This window comes from Narcine bancroftii, chromosome 4 (assembly GCF_036971445.1).
Source record: "Narcine bancroftii isolate sNarBan1 chromosome 4, sNarBan1.hap1, whole genome shotgun sequence".
NCBI lineage: Eukaryota > Metazoa > Chordata > Chondrichthyes > Torpediniformes > Narcinidae > Narcine > Narcine bancroftii.
In genome coordinates, this window is record NC_091472.1 from 38,908,012 (window position 1) to 38,920,168 (window position 12,157).

General features: G+C 39.3%; 1 protein-coding gene across 4 annotated transcripts in view; it reads right to left on the minus strand.

The window, feature by feature from the left end:
• srbd1 (S1 RNA binding domain 1) overlaps positions 1–12,157 on the minus strand; it is a 360,487-nt gene that overhangs the window by 35,938 nt on the left and 312,392 nt on the right. The window lies entirely within an intron of this gene.

The window sequence follows — 12,157 nt, forward strand, 5'->3', positions numbered from 1 at the left end:
TGAAAGCTAACCGCAAATGCTACAATCAATTAATAGAAGGGCAAGAACAAAATTAGCTTTTATTATGAGAGAATTTAAAAATTGGAGTAAATACATCTTAATTAAATTTTATGGAATTGTAATGAAACTGCCTCTGGAGAACTGTGTATACATTTGTTTTTTTTTGTAACTTAAAAAAAGTGTCCATTTATCATTTGGGCAGTAAATCAAAGATTCACTGAAATATTTCCTGAAACAAAGGTTCACTGTCTGAAGAAAGTTTGAGGCAACTAGATTCTGTATTCTCCAGAATGAAACAACAAAATTCTAGTGTAAAGAGGAGGCTGAGGAGTTGTGGATTCAGGATTTACAGAGTCACAAAATGGGATAGATAATTTAGAACTCAACTGTGAAGATTTTCTTCAGAGCATGGTAATTCCTTAGAATTGTGTCACAACTGCTGCAGACCCAGAAGTAGGTCCGCTGAAAGTTTAAACTGCCAGGCCTGGTGGAAATGTTTCAATTGAAGATCCTCAGAGGTCTGACATCCAAGAATTGGGGGCTTTCGCTGAGAAAGATAAGCCTGGAAGAGCACCTGCAGAGAAGGAGTAGTGCAGAGCTTGGCAGTTGAAAGACTCAGTCCAAGCCGCAGGATGCTGAAGATAAGATTGCTGCAACCAGGTATTGGGACTGCGATTCATGAGGGTGCCAATAGTGAGCAGAGCAGAGCTTCCAGAGGACCTTGGGCACTAACAGATTGCTAATCGCTGTAGGGGTGTGAAACCAGAGGCCGAGGAGGGTGACATGTTTGCCTTGGGCTGAGGATCACCACAGGACAAGACAGGAGGCTGTGTAGCTGTAGAGGTTATGAGGAGGTGGCGATGGAGGAAGTGATGGGATCCATAGAAAATCAACCATATAACTATTACAGCACAGAAACAGACCTGTTTGGCCTTTCTAGTCCATGCCGAACACTTTCTCCCACCTAGTCCCATTGACCCACACACAGCCCATAACCCTCCATAGCTCTCTTATCTAATAACCTATTTAACTTTTCCTTAAATATTAAAATTGAACCCACATCTTCTACTTTGGCCGGAAGCTCATTCCACAATCCCACCACCCTCTGAGTGAAGAAATTCCTCCTCATGTTTCCCATAAACTTTCCCCCCTTCAATCTCAATCCCTGTTCTCTTTTTTGAATCTCCCCCACTCTCAGTGGAAAAAGCCTGTCCACATTGACCCTATCTGTCCCCTCATAATTTTAAATATGTCTATCAAATCACCCCTCAATCGTCTGTGCTCCAGGGAATAAAGTCCCTGATTGCTCAACCTTTCCCTGTAACTGAAACATTCTTGTACATCTTTTTTTAAAAATAAACTTTATTTATTTGAGAAACCATGAATAATAATACAAAGTACAGACAATAACAACATTTTTATATAAGTATATATATCATTCTTGTACATCTCCTCTGCACTCTCTCTGTTCTGTTTATATCCTTCTATAATTTGGCAACCAAAACTGCACACAATATTCCAAATTTGGCCTCACCAATACCTTATACAATTTCAACATGACATCCCAATTCCTGTATTCAATAGTTTGATTTATGAAGGCCAACATACCAAATGCTTTCTTCACCACCCTATCTAAAAGTGAGTCAACTTTCAGGGAATTACGTACCAGAATTCCTAAATCCCTTTGTTCTACTCCACTACTCAATTATCTACCATTTAACGTGTATTACCTTTGCTGATTAGTCCTACCAAAATGTAGCACCTCACATTTATCAGTATTAAACTCCATCTGCCATCTTTCAGCCCATTCTTCTAACTGTCATATCCCACTGTAAGCTTTGATAACCTTCTTCACTGTCCACAACAACATCAATCTTCATATTATCTACATACTCACTAATCAAATTTACCACCCTATCATCTAGATCATTAACATACATGACAAACAACAATTGACCCAGTACCAATCCCTGAGGCACTCCACTAGTCACTGGCCTCCAATTTGTCAAACAATTTTCCACCACTACACTCTGGCATCTCCCATCCAAACATTGTTGAATCCATTTCACTTCTTCATCATTAATACCTCATGCTTGAACCTTCCTAATTAACTTCATGCTGAAACTTGTCAAAGGCCTTACTAAAGTCCGTATCGACATCATCCACATCCTTCCCCTAATCAACTTTCTTATTAACCTCCTTGAAAAACTCTACAAGGTCAACCTTTCTCTGTAACTGAAACCCAGGCAACATTCTTGTAAATCTCCTCTGCACTCTCTCCACTCTGTTTATATCCTTCGGCAACCAAAAAGACACACAATATTCCAAATTTGGCATCCTTAATGCCTTATACATGACCTATCAGGTACAAAGCCATGTTGACTACTCCCAATCAATCCTCGTCTTTTCAAATAATTGTATATACCATCCCTAAGAACCCTCTCCGTTAATTTACCCACCATCAATGTCAGTCACAGGCCTATAATTACCAGGTTTACATTTGGAGCCTTGATTTTTAAAACAGAGGAAAAACATGAACTAGCGTCCAATCCTCCAGCACCTCCCCATGGCCAGTGACATTTTAAATATTTCTGTCAGAGCTGCCACTATTTGTACACTATCCTCCCTCAGGGTCCTAGGGAATATGTTGTCAGGACCTGGAGATTTATCTACCTTTATTCTCTTTAAAATAACCAATACTACCTCCTCATTAATCTGTATATTATCCATGACCGCACTACTAGATTTCCTTACTTCACCTAGTTCAATATTCCTTTCCTTAGTGAATACTGAAGAAGAAAAATATTTAAAATTTCCCCCATCTCTTCAGACTTCTCACATAGCCTACCCATCTGATCATCACGGCCTACCCATCTGATTATCCCTCGCTATTCTTTTACTTTTAATGTACCTATAGAAACCCTTTGGATTTTTTTTTAACCTTGCCTGCCAAAGCAGCCTCATATATCCTTTTAGTCTTTCTAACTTCTTTCCAAGATTTTTTTTTAAACACTCCTTATATACCTCAAGCACCTAATCTATTCCCTGTCTTTATCTGTTGTACAATCCCTCTTCCTCCAAACCAAATTCCCAATATCCTTTGAAAAACAAGGCTCTCTATATTTTCTAGCCTTTCCTTTAATCCTCACAGCGACATACCAACTCTGTGTTCTCAAAATTTCCCCTTTGAATATTTACCATTTATCTGTTACATCCTTCCCTGAAAATAAATTATCCCAATCCACAACCTCTAAATCACTTTGCATCTTCTTGAAATTTGCCTTATTCCATTCAAGAATCTCAACCTTAGGCTCAGCCCTATCTTTCTCCATTAATAACCTAAAACTAATAGTATTATGATCACTAGACCCAAAACGTTCCCTAACAAAATCCTTTCACCTGACCTATCTCGTTCCCTACTAGGAGATCCAATTCTGCCCCTTCTCCTGTCAGTTCTTCTACGTATTGATTTAGAAGACTTTCCTGAACACATTTGACAAACTCCAACCCATCCAGCCCTTATACAGTATGGACATTGGTTCTCTAATTCCCTCAGCCCATTAGGTGGTCTATAATACGCTACCATTAGTCTTTTCATGCCTTTTCCATTTCTTGATTCCAGCCAAATAATCTCACTGAATGAGCCCTCCAATTTATCCTGCCATAGCACCACAGTAATGCTTTTTCTAACAAGCAATGCGATTCCTCCTCCTTTTTTCCCTCCTGTTCTAAAATGCCTAAAACAACAGAATTCTGGAATATTTAGCTGTCAATCATGCCCCTCCTGCAACCAAGTTTCACTGAAGGCTACAATATAATATTTCCATGTGTCAATCCATGCGCTAAGCTCATCCACCTTTCTTACAATGCTCCTTTCATTGTTACATATATACTTGAGTGAATGTCCCCCACATACACACCTTTCATTATCATTGACTTTTACCACCCCCCACACTCAATCAACTTTAACATTCTGGTTCCCCTCTCCCTTCAAATCTAAGTGTTCTTCTACCCTAATCTCTGCACTCTCATTCTTATTCCCAACCCCCTACCAAACTAGTTTAAACCCTCCCCATCAGTTCTAGCAAACCAGCCCACCAGGATATTGATCTCCCTTCAGTTCAAGTGTAGCCCATCCCTTTTGTACAAGTCAGACCTTCTCCAGAAGAGATCCCAATGATCCACAAGTGTGAACCCCTTCCCCCTGCACCAACTCTTTAGCCACACATTCATCTGCCACATCGTCCTATTGCTACCCTCTCTAGCATGTGGCATAGGCAGCAATCCCGAGATTACCACCCTTGAGATCCTGTTTTTTAACTTAACTCCACATATTCTTTCTTCACGACCTCATCCCCACTTCTATGTCATTGGTCTCCACATGGACCACAACATCTGGCTGCTCGCCCTCCCCCTCCAGAAGGGACTCTTTTTCTCCTTGACAGTGGTGGTGGACTGGTGGTGCAATTTTGTGTACCTTTACAAAGCAAACCAAGGGAAAGAAATTTGTGTACACAACAAAAGGGAATCTTGATTCTTGACGTGGATGGCTACGGAGACTCAATCATTGAGTTCAAATGTTAAATTTTAATTCTATATTTTAAATTTAGACATACAGCAAGAGTAACAAGCCATTTCAGCCAACAAGTCCATGCCACCCAATTTCTTCCCACCACTTCAAACGGTGGGATGAAATTGAAGTCCCTGGGGAAAACACATGCAGACATGGGGAGAGCATACAAACTCCTTACAGACAGCGTGGGATTCAAACCTTGGTCCCGATTGCTGGTGTTACACTAACTATAGATTTCTGAATGCAGAATATTGGTGCTGAGGTAGAGGATTAGCCATGATCTTGATGAATGGTGGGAACAGGGGAGATGGGCCAGACTTTTGTGCAACTGAAAATGTAGACAGTCCAAACGTAACCGGCAGTGGAGAACAAAAAAGTATATTCTGAAGCTGTTTTGTCCTCCACTGTGTGGTAACTGGTTTAACTTAAAGATCAAGAAGTTCACAACAGTAACTTGGTAAAGCAGAAGCCATCGGTTTACACTTTCACATCGAGATTTGCAACTGAAATCTTCAGAGGCAAAGCCATGATGCAACTTTGATGTCATTGGGTTTTGTAACTGTACTAAACTAGAATAGCTCATTATACAGGCACTGTCACACTATTGTAATTAAAGCAAAAGTAATTAAACTATGAGCATTAAAATCTCACCCAGAACCATGGAACTCAAACAGAATTCTCAAATAAGATTTATGACTGCACATTCTCCGTAAGTGACCTGGATATAATCTACATGGTTAGAGTTAATAAAGAAACTAAAAGAGAGTGTGCAACCGCATACCAATGATATGAAAATGGGTCAGATATTTAAATCAAATCAATGCATTTTGTGATGCAAGTGAACAGGGTCGACATCAAGTCCAGTTAAACATTTGCATGGAACACTATTGAAATTGGTTGGGAGAGAAAGGAATCTGCTCATAATTATCTAAAGGTTTGTGTTTAATGCCAGAAAGTCATAACAAAAGCATAAAGGGTATTAGGTTAGATAACGAATCCTATTTAATACAAAACAAAGCACATTTTTTTTAAACCCTGTACCAGACCATGATTAGATCACATTTAGAATACTGTACAGAGTTCTGGTCACATCATGTCATTGATATCGTCTTTGAAAAAGATTCCAATAAATTAAAGAATGATAATTTCCTGTTTAATCAACCAAAGGGAATTTAAAAACTGCTTATTAACTGTAGAAGTCGTTATTCATAATTTCTTAAATACAACTAATACTTTCTTGCAACTATTTATTGCAATGTATGCAGGCAAAATATGAAATTTATTTATCCAGAGATCACATTTAATTAGCTGTGAAGTGCTTTAGTATCTGACAGCAGCTATACAATGCAAATTTTACTTTGATTTGAAAGTGTCTTCCTTGAGACTGTTGACTCACCATTCAAGTTAATATAGATAGGAAACAGGACCCCATCCATAAATGGCACAATGTGCATTCAGGGAGGCAATGGAAGGACAATGGTGTAGAACAGTTATATGAATCTACAACCATGCACTGTTAATTATACACTGCTTCAGTGTAACATACCAGGTTTTTGTACCATCTTGCTTACATTGTTTAGCATATCTTGCTTTTTTAGATAATGTTCCTTTAAAGATGTGAAAAGAATTGTCATGCCTTACACCAATTCCAGTGAGTCATTCTCTTACTGCATAATCATTTCCAGCAAAGCTATTTAAAAACGGAGAATATCAAGTTCATCACATTACTGCAATCTGATATGCCATTACATCCATACCCATTGCATCGAGAGAATTCATAATGATGCAACACAATCACTTTGAAAACAAAACATTTAAACCATACTTCTGCTTTGTTTCATAGAATTCGCAATTGATCATTGCACAATACTAAGCCACAAAGTCAAACCAATGCACTAACAAAAAGCACTAATGACATTTGAAAAGGTTATACTGAATGCTCATCTCCAATGAAATGAAATAGTTCATTTTAACTGTGTGACTGAATCCTATTTGCACCAAAATACACTACTCAATTACAATGATATAATTACTGTATTATCCACAATCAGCTACGTGACTTAAACATTTTACAATGTGTGGTTAAGGAATTGCGACAGCCATAAAGATCATACTGTTATTTGCACATATTTATTCACAGCATCACAGTCTTGACTTAAATATTCTAACTTTCTGTATCTTTCCAAAATTCTAATTGGATTTAATGTGAAAACATTAACATTGATCAAAATTCACCTTAAAACAAACAAAAAATTATTTAGTTTGCAAAAACATTAATCTGAAGTAATATTCTTCTCGAAACTGGGAGGCTCAATTTTTACGCAACCTTTAAGTCGCAATGAAGCCCAAGATGTTATCACAATAAGGAGAGAATGTTGCTTTGTTTTTTTTTAAAAAGGGTAAAATAATTCATTATAGTAGTCCCATACTAACATGTCTGTTCATGGCCTACTGCACTGCCAAGTTGAGGCCACATACAAACTGCAGGAACAGCACTACCCCCCCCCCCCCCCCACCCCCCACCGCCCCTCACTGCTTCCTCACACCTCACCCCTTATTTTCCCTGATCTCTCTGGCCCCATTCTTCTTCCACCTTCCCCTTCCACACCCAATTTACCTGCCTGTCAACCACAGCTTCCTTCCTCCTATCAGAGTTAATCTTCCTCAGCTTTCTGCCTCTTCCTCCCAGTTTCCTACTTTTTCCATTTTATCCTCCTCCTCCCATCTGTATCTACCTGTCACCTGCCAGCCTGTGCTCTTCCCCCTCTACCCTTTTATTTGGGCTTTTGGCCATTTCTTGCTTCTCCTGATGAAGGGGTTTGGCCTAAAACATTGACTATCTATTGGCTTCCTCAGATGATGCCTGTCCCACTGAGTTCCTCCAGCATTTTGTCTGTGGTTCCGGGTTTCCAGTTTCAGCAAACTTTCTTGTTTATTTCAAATGTAGCTAAATATGCTATAACAAATTTATTGTGATAACATTTCGACAATATAACCACACTTACTGCTGATGCAATTAGAATTGCTGTCATATCCGTATCCATGCCATAATTAGTGGATAAGAATAGCTTAGTTAAAACAAACATGTTCAGCCACCAGACATTTATAACTTCAGCTGCTAAGCCATCAAAATCATCAAATCTGTCCTAAAATATTCAGGACAATTTCAACTTAAATAGCATTAAATGTCCAAAATGGGGGTAGTAGGTCAAACCTTATTCATCTAACATTCTGGTTTCATTGTTTTAAACGCAATATTTTGTTGCCTATACATAAAAAAAACCCTAGGAAACACATGCCATGAAAATTGTGACAAAAAAAATAAATTTAAAGAGAAAATTTATTCAGTTTACTCATTTTTAGTTTCAATTGTCATTGATTAACAAGTCTTTTGAAACAGGTATTACACCTTACAGGTTGCTTTTTGAAGGCAAAATGATATATTCGACAACAAATTAGGCAGATATATTTCGCCTATGAGAATATAAAGTACAACCCTATAAAGGCAGGATATTAATATATTTGGAGCAATATTTTAACATCAAGTCTTCACCATTTGTGAAATATGGAATAATGCTACTCGGGAAAAGATGGCTTCATCTACTATATTTTCACCACATAAGCAGTCAGATTTGTTTAAAATTGCAGGCACTAATTGACAGTAATTATGCAAAATACTGTACTATTTTACATAAATATAAAACCAGGAATTCAAGGCTGTAGTCCAGGAAACTCTTGGACAGCAATAAGGAGATTGATCAGCCAGCTGAGTGGTGTCACAACAACAACCTTGTACTCAGAATTCGCAAAACCAAAGAGATATTTGTAGACTTCAGAAGGGAATCAGGAGAACATGAGCCAGTCCTAATTGAGGGGTCAGCAGTGGAGAGGATCAAGAACTTCAAATTCCTGGATGTCAACATCTGAGGATTTGTCCTGGGGCCTCCATGCTGATGCAATCACAAAAGGTGAAACACAGGATTCTGCTGACACCGTAATTAAGTGAAAAAACACACAAATGCTGGAAAAATTCAGCAGGTCAAAGTGCCTGTATGTAGCAAAGGTAAAGATGCAACTTGATGAAGGGCTCAAACCTGAAACGTTGGTGATGTACCTTTACCTTTGCTACATGAAGCCACTGTTTGACCTGTTGAGTTTCTCCAGCATTTGCGTCTTTTTTCCATTCACAACAAAGCTCGCCAACCGCTATAATTTGTGAGGAGTATGAGGAGATTTGGTACGTCACCAAAGACTCAAAAACATCTAAAGGTGTACAGTGGAGAGCATTTTAAGTGGTGGCATCAGCACCATCTGGTATGGAGGTGCCAATGCTCAGGACAGAAAAAAACTCCAGAGGGTTGTTAACTCTGCCTGTGACATCACAGGCACCAGCCTTCACCCCATCGAGGACAGCTACAAGAGGTGGTGACTTGAGAAAGCAGCATCTATATCCTCAAGGACCCCCACCACCCAGGCCATGCCTTCTTCACTCCGGTACCATCGGGAAAAAGGTATAGGAGCCAGAAAATGAGCATTTAGTGGCACAAGGACAGCTTCTTCCCCTCTCTCATCAGATATCTGAATAAACAAATTGTAAGAGGGATGGGGCTAAATAAAGTACGAAGAGTTAATCTATACATTGAGGACTGGAATGCTTAAAGAGTACCTGAAATCAGGATTTACCAAGGGTATGCTGCAAATACATGAGTAAAGGAAGACAATAAATTGATAAAGTTGTTAGCAAGGCTAATCTAGATGAGATACATCCTATATTGCTGAGGAAATTCAGGGCAAAATTGACATAATTTTACAATCCGCCTTGAATACAGTGTAGATGTCAGAAGATTGTAGAATGGCAAATGCGCTATTGTTTCAAAAGGATTCTAGGCACATGCCAGAAAATGACCAAGAGATCCTGTTCACATCAGTTCAAGGCAAAATAGATTTAAAAATAGAAAATGCTAAAAATACTATTATATTTAATATTTCCAGCATCTGCAATTTTTTTTTTGCCTTTTCAGTCAAAGGCAAATTAGTATTGATGAAACTAATTGAATATTTTGTGGAGGTTACAAAGATTGATGAAGAGAATGGAGCAAATGTAATCTATCTGGATATTCAGGAGACATTTGGAAAAAAAACCCAAAAAGACTGATCAGCAATATTGGACACTGTGGAAAAGGAAGAGCAAAGAAAAAAATGATACTGGGTACAATGCAGAGTTGTTCGAAATGATTGCTTTTCAGATTGGGAGACGGTGGCAGTAATGATCACAAAAAATCAATGATATGACCATTGATTTTTTTTCATATAAACAAACTATTTGGGGCAAAAATAGTTAATTTACAGACATCAACCTTGGATAATCTGTGAGGTGGAGGAGGACAATCAGCTACAGGACGACATATAATGGCTTTAAAGAGCAAACAAGCATCATTTGATAGTTAATACAGCAAAATGTGAAGAGGATCAACAAAGGTGAAATGTTACAGTTTAAAAGTTTTGAAGATGGCAGGGACATTTGTGATAGAAGCAAGTAAAGCATTCTTGGGGTAAAAAAGCAGGAAGATTCTGTTGAATATTTATTAGTTAGGTCACATGTTACATCCAATTCTCGTCATCAAATTTTTGGGAGAACTTAAAAGTATTAGAGGTGCAGAACAGATATACAGTAAAATCCCTGTTATCTGGCACCTAGTTGATGTCAAATATTCAAATTTTTCAGTTGACTGAGACTTACTCTTTCAATACCTGCATTAAGAATACATGGTTAAAAAGAAAAAAGAAAGTGCAAAATTTGAAAAAAAAATCAGTATTGTAGTCTTTAATTATGTAATGTTCACTTCAATCAGCTAATTCCCGTAACTTACAAAATTTAAATTCGAATCCCAGTTGCTAGTGTTGTAACAGCATAGTGCTAACCGCTACACGAACCGTGCTGTCATCATAATTAACCCACGCTGCCCTAATGCTGACAACCTGACTCACTTCCAGGCAAGTGTCCTGGTCAGGCCCTTGGCACACCTGACTCATATCCATGCAAATGTCCCAGTCGGGCCTTTGGAGCAACCCGACTCACCTCCAAGCAAGGGGCAGAACGGTTAGTGTATCAGTTAGCGTAACACCTTTACAGTGCCAGCAACTGGGATACAAATTTAAATTTTGAGAGTTACAGGAATTAGCTGATTAAAGTGAATTTTACATAATTAAAGACTACAATACTGATTATTTTTAAAATACTTTACATTTTCAAATTACAGTGGAAGGTACAATTCCTGCACTGTCTATCAGAAGTTTGCACATTCTCCCAGTGCCAGCATGTGTTTTCCCCGGGGCCCCGGTTTCCTCTCACCCTTCAAAACGGACTGGGGGGTTGTGGATTAATTGGGTGTAACTGGGCGGCATGGGCTCATAGGCCAGAAGGGACTGTTACTATGCTGGATGTCTAAATTTAAATTTAAAAATGTAAATTGCAAAAATTTAAGTATCTTAGTCAAGCTGACTCACCTTCACACAAGTGTCCCAGTCAGGCTCACAGCACACCTTCCTCGTGCTGACAACCTAGCTCAATTACATGCCAGTATCCCAGTCAGGCCCACAGAGCATGTTTCTTTAAATTTGAACCCCAGATGCTGGCACTGCAACAGCACTGCACTAGCCACTATCCTAACCATGCCACCATCATAATTAACACCCCCTCTCTTTTCCCAAGTTTACAGATAAAGCCTTATTAATATACTAATAAAGATAAAGACTTTTAACAGGAAATGATAGTCCCAGCTTCATCCTGGGCACCACCATTTTATTCAAATACAACTTTATTGAAACTCTATTCAATCAGCTGCTGTGAGGAGGACACAACCAGGGCACCCCACTGGCTGAATGTTGGCTCCCAGTGGGTTGTGTGTTGCTTCAGAGAACCTTAATTTTTACAATTTTATTTAAAACTTTATTGATTTATTATTTATTTTAAAATTGTATTTATTGATATCTTTCCTCATTTTTTGCCAGTTTCCGGTTGAGTGACTGCTGGATCATGGTCTTTGGCTTGGCTTCGCGGACGAAGATTTATGGAGGGGGTAAAAAGTCCACGTCAGCTGCAGGCTCGTTTGTGGCTGACAAGTCCGATGCGGGACAGGCAGACACGATTGCAGCGGTTGCAAGGGAAAATTGGTTGGTTGGGGTTGGGTTTTGGGTTTTTCCTCCTTTGCCTTTTGTCAGTGAGGTGGGCTCTGCGGTCTTCTTCAAAGGAGGTTGCTGCCCGCCAAACTGTGAGGTGCCAAGATGCACGGTTTGAGGCGTTATCAGCCCACTGGCGGTGGTCAATGTGGCAGGCACCAAGAGATTTCTTTAGGCAGTCCTTGTACCTTTTCTTTGGTGCACCTCTGTCACGGTGGCCAGTGGAGAGCTCGCCATATAACACGATCTTGGGAAGGCGATGGTCCTCCATTCTGGAGACGTGACCCATCCAGCGCAGCTGGATCTTCAGCAGCGTGGACTCGATGCTGTCGACCTCTGCCATCTCGAGTACTTCGACGTTAGGGATGTAAGCGCTCCAATGGATGTTGAGGATGGAGCGGAGAC